Genomic DNA, 11,303 nt, shown 5'->3' with positions numbered 1-11,303 from the left:
CACCAAAACAGCAACAATATGGCGAGATGGGCTAAAATAACAAGATAGGGACAACACACGATTTTACTAGCAAGAGATAGAAATGGTTACAAGAACACAAACTACTACAAGATTACAATAAAAATAAAGGGATAGTTAGATAGACTTAATGAAGGTATAATCTTAAGAACCCAAGAGCATATTCCACTCTTGGACCCTTAACACTACACACAACATTCACCTATCTCTTACGAAGACACAAGGTCAAAATCTACCTCCCAAGCATCACGTTTCCAAGCCATGAGATCAACAAGAGTGATTCCACACTCTCTATGCCTAATTTTAGTTTTGGTGCCTCAAGAAGAGAGGGCTTGTGTTTCTTTGTGTTTCAAGACTTAAACATCATGAATAATCTAAGTCTAAAAGCCCTACAATGTTCTATTTATACTAGGTTACAAATAAAATTCAAAATGTCCAAAATGCCCTTTTAAGTGCTAGGCTCCCTTCAAGTGTATTTAGGGGCTGCCTTGTTGTGTTCCAAGTCTCCTCTTTACACTCCAAGTGTGAGATTAGACTCAGTTTGGTGTGTTTTAAGTCCTTCACTCGCACACTCCAAGCCCCCGGTTCATTACATTCTCACATGCGTTCATCTTCGTGGTCGTACTTGTATCAAAACTGTTGTTGAGAATGAAACAATTGTATTTTCCAGTTTGCTCGGAATATCTTCATTTTTTCTACTGTAACATTTTCTATTATCGCCACACTCGACCACTAAAATTTCTTAAAGGAGAAGTAAGTTCAGAAGAACACAAAAGAGAGACGAACAAGAAAACTTGAGGGGACGGTCTTAGCAACTACCACATTTTCCTGAAAATGGATAAACCGATGAATTGAGAAGTGAACAGTTCTTGTGAAAGTGACAGATGATTTAGAGAAGTCTGCAATGTATGTGCGTACATATTTCCTTGTATTTTATGAAGGGCAAGGTAAGTACAGAAACAAATAAAATAATGACATTGTTCTCTGTCTTTACCTTATGAGCTTAATTTTGTAATCTTAATGGTCTAAAACGATATTGTTTTAACATTTGTGTTTTACAAGGACTTAGTTTAGGTTAAACAATGATTTTTGTAAAATCGGTTAAAAGTATAGAGTAGCTAATGAACAAGAATGACCAAAAGAAGCAGCAGAATGAGCTATGAAGATGCAGAAAATGCAGGTGGCTCATGGCTGTATCATTTCATCACCCTAAGCGTAAAAAGTAAAGTGAAGATCAAGAAGTTTTGGTAAATTTGGTTCGAAAAATTCACAATGTAAGTCTCTAGACACAAATGCTGCATTCATAGTAATTACAAAACCTGAAGAGCGATTTTTTTCTCTCTTTTAGTAAATTTAATACAACTAAGAAACAGATAATGAAATATACACAAGCTTAACAGAATTTACAAAAAAATTGAGAAGAAGAAAAGCTGCCTTAGCTTTTAAAATCTATCAACTACTTGCTAAAGTTGCCATATGTTGTGCAGTCGTGACTGATGAAAATGTTGGAACACGAAGATGGAGAAGAGAATTGGGATGCTGCTATTGACAAAGCCATATCTTTCCGGTTTTGCCTTTTGGGGAATGATATATTCCTACTGTGGACACAAGTGCTTGGATTCTCCCCTTTCTTCTTGTGTAATGCACAACTGCAGTTTTTATGGTAAGGTCGTCTCTCGATGTTCATGTCTGACATCGACAAGCTTCCATCAAAGACACAGTGAAGCATCATTTCAGTGGCCATTCTCTTCTATCTCCTCTATCCTGCTATAAAACTTTTCTAAATGTGCTTCAGAGTGTTCAAGAATGTCTTATCGTTCTTAAAATTCTGTACATCTGTTTAAGTTTTTATATAGAGATAGTAAGCATTGATTTATGACCTCAACTTAGGGAATTTGGTAGAATCAAGGGTGAAAAGGATTCTCTAGAATTCACGAAGTTCTTGTGCATGTTATTACCTTACTATCAATGAAACTGGCGTTTTTTCCTATGATGTTTTCTTGTCTTGGCTGCAGTCTGTTCTATATGCGTATTCATGTGTGTTCGTCAAATATAAGATACTTATATTCTTTTATTTTCTTATGCTTTGTGGTTGATATCTTTTAGGAGGAAAAAGAATGTGTTATTTAGTTACAAGTGTGTCAGTGAACGAAGTGTACTGACTATTTGGTTCTTTCTTTTAATTGCATATTTGTTTCTGGTTTGCTTAGTTTTCTAGGTTTGTACTTTGTACATTGTGGTATCTTGACTTACGTATTCTTTTTTCTGGTGAAATTTTCTAATATGCTCTTGTTCTTATTACTTGGATGTGTAAATTATCGAATAATCCAATAGAAGTTTGGCCCAAGTTATAGGAGACTCAGCAATAGAGATTTTTTTGTCCTACTTGCATCTGAAAATGATTCACTTATTACCCTTGTTGACCTTGTTAGTTCCTTCCACTCAATTATTTGGGATTTACTCTTCAAAGTAATGTAATATGTACCAATTTTCGTATTGCAACAAAAAGATTACTTACCAGAGAAAATTGAAGGAAAGGTGTCATTTAAATTTTGAATGAAGCATTGGTGATATTGACCAACTTAAAGGGTCAAACATAATTAAGAAACTTGATTAGGTTAATTGTGCACTTAATTAATATTTTTTAAACTTTCTAATCTTTTCAAAAATATAAATCAACCCACACCCACAAAACTTCCCTCTCTCCGCAAATCAATCTCTTTTCTCTCTTTCTCTCGATAGTTTCGCTCTAACTTCTCTCAACCAACAACTTTCCAAATTTCTCCCTTCAATCTTGTGCAACTTCAACCTCTGGCAACAAATATTTTTGAGTTCTTGCCTGTTCCATTTTGACTTTCAACCGTCCGTCGACGTGACAACATTCTCCCGCGACAACAACTTCGAGCTTTTCACTGTTTCTTTTTTATTTTCTCAGATAAAAAATTAGAGCTTTTTAGTTATGACGAAAACGAGGAACTTGAGTTAACTTCTCTTCTAGTATGAGTTAACAATTTCAATATTTGTTGCTTAAATTTACAATGGGGACTCACGAATACCCTAATAAGTAAAATTATAATTTTTAGTTGAATTTCTCATCTGGGTGTATCTGCTACTGCTGTTTTTTCAATAATGGATAAAACATGTAACGTGAATCCAACATATGAGTAATCTGTTGCAACATATTTGACTAATCTGTTGTGACAGATGAGTAATATTTTGCAACATATATAACTAATCTGTTGCAACAGATGAGTAATCTGTTGTAACATATATGACTAATCTGTTGTAATAGATGAGTAATCTGTTGCAACATATATGACTAATCTATTGCAATAAATGAGTAATTTGGTGCAACAGATGAGTCATTTGTTGCAACATATATGACTAATTTGTTGCAACATATGAGTCATATGTTGCAACGGAACTCTTTGTTAAATAGATCTTTTAAGTCTATTTTTAATTAAATGGACCATAAGTTTTTTTAATTTAGTGAGATAACCCATTTTTAAAATAGATTTATTATCTGTCCGACATATATATAGGCAAATTGATTATCAATCTGATAGATCTATTATCTATCCGACAGATATATAGACAGATCAATTATCAATTCGACAAATCTATTATCTGTCCGACAAATGAGAAAATAAAAGTAGACCATTTTTCTAATTGAAAACTTGAAGAGGTTTGGACATTTTGCTAATTAGAAACTTAAAGAAGCTTAATATCCAAATTTTCTCTGTTGCAACAACATGTGGGTAATCTATTGCAACAGATGCGTCATATATTGCAACAAATTACTCATCTGTTGTAATAGATTAGTGATCTGTTGGATTCGTATTATCATGTTGTAACATGAATACAACATATAGGTCATCTCTTGCAACAGATTAGTCATATGTTACAATAGATTACTCACTTATTGCAATAAATGACTCATATGTTGGATTCATATTGCAGGTTCTATCCATTGTAGCAGTAGCCGATATACCAAGTAAGAAATTCAACAAAAATCATAATTTTACTTTCAAAATCACCTATGAAGTAACGTCCAAGAGATATACGAATAAAATTTGAGCTAAAAAAAATTTAAAAATTTCAACAGAAGCACAACGAATAAGTAAAGTACATGAAAAATTTCATGAAACGGGTAAAGAAGACAAAATAGTATATCATACATCAAATGAAAAAGGATCAAAGGGAAAAACGTTTGAGTTCTCCTAAAAACGTTTAAGTTTCCTAGTATTTTAATTGTTTTTAAATAGATGACCCATCTGTTACAATAGATTTTCTATCTGTTTGATAATTTTCAACAGATGAATCATCTGATGCAACATGTTAGTCATCTTCTGAAAAAAATTAAGCAATCATTAGTAATAACTAAATTAATTTAGCTAAAATTAAAGATGTCTTTAATACAATGGGACAAACATTTGAGTTCTCCTAAATATGTTTGAGTTTCCTAGTAGTTTAATTATTTTCCAACAGATGACTTATTTATTACAACAAGTTAGTAATCTGTTGCAACAGATGTTTATAACAGGTTAGTCATTTGTTGATTCAAATTAAGCAATTATTAATAATAACTAAATTGATTTAATTAAAATTGAAGACAAGTCTTTAATACAAGACCTTAGACAAGGAGACAAATGTTTGAGTTTTCCTAAAAATATTTGAGCTTTAGTATTTTAAATTGATTTTCAACATATGTCTTGTCTATTTAATAATTTCCAACATATGAGTCTTGCAACAATTTAGTCATTTGTTGCAACACATGTCTATATCTATTTTATAATTTTCAATGGATGAGTTAGTTGTTGCAACAGGTTAGTCATTTGTTGCAACAGATGTCTATATCTGTTTGGTCATTTTCAACAGATGTCTTTAATTGTTTGGTCATTTCTAGCAGATCACTCATCTATTGCAACATGTTAGTCATCTATTGATTCAAATTAAGTCATTATTAGTAATAACTAAATTGATTTAACAAAAATAAAATATAAATTAATAAATTCAATTGTAGTTTCAATTAATCTCATGGTAATTACACAATCAACTAAGTATGTTTGTCCTGAGTAGGGTGATCGATTAATCAATTTTATTTGAAATGATTCAAACTAAGTCATCATTAGAAATGGCTATATTGATTTAAGTAAGTTAAATTACGATTTCAATTAATCTCATGGTAAAACTGGTGTATTGATAAATGATGATTTGTTATTGTTTCTATTGAATAAATCTTGCTAATAATTTATTTTTCAACAGATGAACAATCTGTTACAACAAATGAATAATTTGTTGCAATAGATGAATCATATGTTGCAAAAATGAATCAATTACTCCAATAGATGAGTTATATGTTGCAACAGAAGGGTCATATGTTGCAACAGAAGGGTCATCTGTTGTAACAGATGGATCATATGTTGCAACAAATAGATCATCTGTTGGAAGAACTCAAGAGTCGTGACTTTTTGATCATTTAATTAAAAAATGATTCGTAAATAAATAATATGAAAAAAAAAAATATGATAAACACAATTTTGTAGCTATTTAATTTAAATAACTAAAATACTAAGAAGGTAAAAAATTATGACTTTTCACCTTTTTTGTATTTCAATTTATTTTTTTAATTTAAATAATCAAAAAGTCACCAAGTTTGATTTAATTAAGATATATAATTATTAAAAAAGAGGTGAACGATCGTGATTTTTTGCCTAACACACTGCACTACTCACTCATTCAATCTTTTATAAATCGGTCTCCTCAATTCTATCTCTTGCATCTTGTCTTGCATAAAACCGTCAGTACATCTTCAATCACTTCTCTTTCAAAAATAAATTTCTTGTTCGTCCGTTGAGGTATGTTTTATTTTCTTGTTCTAATATGAAAATTATTAACATGCATCTATTTTCTAGTTAAGTTTCACAATTTTTGGTTAAACCACCAGTTGGTAGTATATGTGGTTTAGTGTTTTACGTTATTTATTCATGCATGTTCTAGTATGACTGGTCTGATTTGGTACATGGCGATTCTTCTAGAAAACGTATAAGGACTTGAAAGGTTGGTTCATGAACTCGAGTGAGAGTTGGGCGCCACGAGAGCAAGGGTGCTTCGCGGGATTCGAAGGCTGTGGAGTCTGCTGCCTAATGGATTTCCAATTGACAATAATAATAATACTTAGGCTATATATTTTTTTTATCATAGGTAATCTATTTTATCGGATCTACCTAATGTTGTAAATATTTTTTATGTAATGAATGAGAAAATCTATATTTGATCGACTGAGTTTATTCTTATTTTTTTATTCTACCTATTTTTTTAAGATATTGAGAGGTATAGGTTTTTGAGCGTCGGGAGTTGAAAGAATCAATTACAAGAAAGAAAGTGTTTGGTTGAGAATAAGGTCATAGACTAAAATTAAATAATAACACAAGATTATTTACTATTACAATAATATTAAAGATAGATTGATAACGGATGGCCCATCTGTTACAACAGATGGGTAATCTATTGGAAATGACCAAGTAGATAAAGACATCGATTGCAACAGATTGATCATCTGTCGCAATAAATTAGTAACATGTTGAAAATAACCAAATAGATAAAGACATTTATTGCAACAGATTAGTCATTTATTGCAACAGATTAGTAATCTACTGGAAATAACATACAAATAAAGTCATATATTGTAACAGATTGATCATCTATTTTAAATGGCCAAAAAATAAAGACATTTATTACAACAGATGACCAATCTGTTGCAACATATGTCTATATTTGTTTGATAAATTTCAACAGATAACTTATCTGTTGCAACAGATTAAATCTGTTGCAATAGGTTATACACTTAAATGATCATGTAGTTACTATAAGATTAATTGAAATTGTAATTACTAAATCAATTTAGCTATTACTGATAATGGCTTAATTTGAATCATTTCAAATAAAATTAGTCAATTGATCACTCTACTCAGAACGAACATACTAAGATGATCATGTAATTAATATAAGAATAATTGAAATTATAATTGAACTTATCAATTCATTTTTATTTTAGTTAAATCAATGTAGTAATTACTAATAATGTCTTAATTTGAATCATTTCAAATAAAATTGGTCAATTGACTCTTTACTCAAGACGAATGCACTTGGATGATCATGTAATTACTATAAGAATAATTGAAATCGTTATTAAACTTATCAATTCATCTTTAATTTTAGTTAAATCAATTTAGTTATTCCTAATAATTGCTTAATTTTAATTATTTCAAATAAAATTGGTCAATTGATCATTCTACTTAAGACGAAACACTTAGTTGATCATGTAATTACAATAAAATTAATTGAAATTGTAAGTGAACTTACTAATTCATCTTTAATTTTAGTTTAATCAATATAGTTATTTTTAATTATGGCTTGGTTTGAATTATTTCAAATAAAATTGGTCAATTGATCACTCTACTCAGGACGAACACACTTAGTTGATTGTGTAATTACCATGAGATTAATTGAAACTGTAATTGAACTTATTAATTCATATTTAATTCTAGTTAAATCAATTTAGTTATTACTAATATAATGGCTTAATATTAATTAATAGATGACTAACATGTTGCCAAAGATGAGTAATCTGTTAAAAATGACCAAACAATAAAGTCATCTGTTGTAAATGACCAAACTAATATAGGCATATGTTGTAACAGATGACTAACCTGTTGCAATAAATAAATCATCTATTGAAAATTATCCAACAAATATAGACATCTGCTGCAACAGATGACTAAGTTGTTGCAACATATGACTCATCTGTTGAAATCATCAAACAGATAGGATATATGTTCGAAAATAATTTAAAATACTAAAGCTCAGATGTTTTTGAGAGAACTCAAATGTCTGTCTCCTTGTCTAAAGTCCTGTCTTTAATTTTAGTTAAATCAACTTCATTATTACTAATAATTTCTTAATTTGAATCATTTCAAATAAAATTGATCAATTGATCATTATTCAGGACGAATACACTTAGTTGATAATGTAATTACTATGAAATTAGTTGAAATTATAAGTGGTCTTATCAATTCATCTTTAATTTAATTAAAATCAATTTAGTTATTACTAATAATGACTTAATTTGAATTATTTAAAATAAAATTGGTCAATTGATCACTTTTCTCGAGACAAATATACTTAGTTAATCATGTAATTACTATGAGATTAATTGAAATTGTAAGTGAACTTATTAATTCATCTTTAATTTTAGTTATATCAATTTAGTTATTACGAATAATGGCTTAATTTGATTCAGTTCAAATAAAATTGGTCAATTGATCACTCATTCATGACTAATACACTTAGTTGATTATTTAATTACTATGAGATTAATTGAAATTGTAAGTTAATCTTTAATTTTAGTTAAATCAATTTAGTTATTACTAATAATGACTTAATTTATATCATTTCAAATAAAATTGTTCAATTGATCACTTTACTCAGGACGAATACACTTAGTTAATCATGTAATTACTATGAGATTAATTGAAATTATAAGTGAACTCATCAATTCTTATTTAATTTTAGTTAAATCAACATATTTATTACTAATAGTGACTTAATTTGAATCATATCAAAAAAATTGGTCAATTAATTATTCTACTAAGGATGAAACACCTAATTGATCATGTAATTACTATGAGATTAATTGAAATCGTAATTGAACTTACTAATTCATCTTTAATTTTAGTTAAATTAATATAGTTATTTCTAATAATGGTTTAATTTGAATCATTTCAAATAAAATTGGTCAATTAATCATTCTACTCAGTACGAAATACTTAATTGATCATGTAATTACTATGAGATTAATTGAAATTGTAATTGAACTTACTAATTCATCTTCAATTTTAGTTAAATCAATATAATTATTTCTAATGATGACTTAGTTTGAATCATTTCAAATAAAATTGTTCAAGTGATCACTTTACTCATGACGCACATACTTAGCTGATCGTGTAATGGCCATGAGATTAATTGAAACTATAATTGAACTTATTAATTCATATTTTATTTTAGTAATCAATTTAAGTATTACTAATAATGTCTTAATTTGAATCAATAGATGACTAATATGTTACAACAGATGAGTAATCTGTTGGAAATGACTCAACAGATAAAAATATCTGTTGAAAATGACCAAACAGATATAGACATCTATTGCAACAGATGACTCACTTATTGCAACAACTAACTTATCTATTGAAAATTATCCAATAGATATAGACATCTGTTGCAACAAATGACTAAGTTGTTGCAACATATGACTCATCTGTTGGAAATTATTAAATAGACAAAACTTGTGTTGAAAAGCAATTTAAAATACTAAAGCTCAAATATTTTTTAGGAGAACTCAAATGTTTGTCCCCTTGTCTAAGGTATTGTCTTCAATTATGATTAAATCAATTTAGTTATTATTAATAGTTGTTTAATTTGAATCAACAAATGACTAACCTGTTATAAACATTTGTTGCAACAAAGAGATAACTTGTTGCAACAAATAGGTCATCTATTAGAAAATAATTAAAATACTAGGGAACTCAAACATTTTTAGGAGAACTCAAATTCTTGTCCCACTGTCTTAAAGACTTGTCTTTAATTTTAGCTAAATCAATTTAGTTATTATTAATAACTGCTTAATTTGAATCAACAGATGGCTAACATTCTGCTACAGATGATTCATCTATTGAAAATTATCATACAGATAGAAAATCTGTTATAACAAATGAGTCATCTATTAGAAAGCAATTAAAATACTAGGGAACTTAAACGTTTTTAGGAGAACTCAAATGTTTGTCTCCTTGATCCTTTTGCATTTGATGTATGATATACTAATTTTGTCTTATTTACCTGTTTCATAAAATTTTTCATGTGTTATACTTGTTCGTTGTGCCCCTGTTGAAATTTTTAAAAAATTTTCTGGTCAAATTTTGTTCGTATATCACTTGGACATTACTTCATAGGTGATTTTGTAAGTATAATTATGATTATTTTTGAATTTTTTATCCTGCTACTGCTACAATAGATAGAACCTACAACATAAATCCAACATATGAGTCAGTTGTTGCAACAAGTGAGTAATTTGTTGCAATAGATGACCCATATATTGAAATCATGTTACAACACTATAATATGAATCCAACAGATGAGTAATCTGTTGCAACAAATGACACATCTGTTGCAACAGATGAGTAATATGTTGCAACATATGACGTATCTGTTACAACAAATTAGTCATATATATTGCAACAAACATTAGATTATTCATATATGTTACAACAGATTACTCATCTATTGCAACAGATTACTCATCTATTGGATTCACGTTACATATTTTAACCATTGTTGAAAAAATAATAGTGGCAGATACACCCAGATGAGAAATTCAACTAAAAATTATAAATTTATTTACTAAAATCACCTATGAAATAATGCCCAAGTGATATACGGATAAAATTTGACCTACAAAAATTTGATCAAGTAGCAATTGTAGCAGTAACAACAACAATGTTCAAGAACAAGAAGATGATGATGATGAACAAGAAGAGATGATAGTGAAGACTAAGATGATGATAATGAAGAAAAAGATGATGAATAAAGCAACAACAACAATGAACAACAAAAATCACGAACATAAAGAAAACTCTAATAAATGAGAAAAGAGAGAATCGTGCCTTTTTTCCTTCCGTTTCTTGTTATATTAGGTTTTACATTGGAGCAAAGTGTAAATTAAAAAATTTGTGGGTTATTTACAAACTTTTCTTACTTTCTTAATCCTTAGTAAAATAATTGTCACCTACACTCAATTATTAAAACTTGAGTCACCTACACTTCATTTTATAACTCTTTTGTCACTTTTAGCTCAAAGCCCCTACTTACCACCCTAAGATAAGTTTCATATTATCAATAAGAATTTGATCAATCCTATTTTCTATTGTTAAGGTGGAGAAGAAAACCAAGAATTCTCTTAAAATGCAGGTGTCGGAACAAAATGTGAGAGACTATGAGATGAGATGCAAAATAATAATGCAGTTGGCTCATGGCGTTTTCATTTCATCACCCTAAATAGAAATTTAAAAAAAAAAAGTAGAAAAGAAACAGGAAAGTACGGTGAAGATCAAGATGTTACGGTAAAATTTGGTTTGAAAAATTTACGATGTGATAAGTCTATAGACACAAATGCTGCACTCTCAGTATTTACATAAAAGGAGAAAAAACGGTACCCCCACAGTACCGTT

Source organism: Capsicum annuum, unplaced genomic scaffold (assembly GCF_002878395.1).
Source record: "Capsicum annuum cultivar UCD-10X-F1 unplaced genomic scaffold, UCD10Xv1.1 ctg2470, whole genome shotgun sequence".
Taxonomy (NCBI): domain Eukaryota; kingdom Viridiplantae; phylum Streptophyta; class Magnoliopsida; order Solanales; family Solanaceae; genus Capsicum; species Capsicum annuum.
This window is presented reverse-complemented; position numbering follows the sequence as displayed.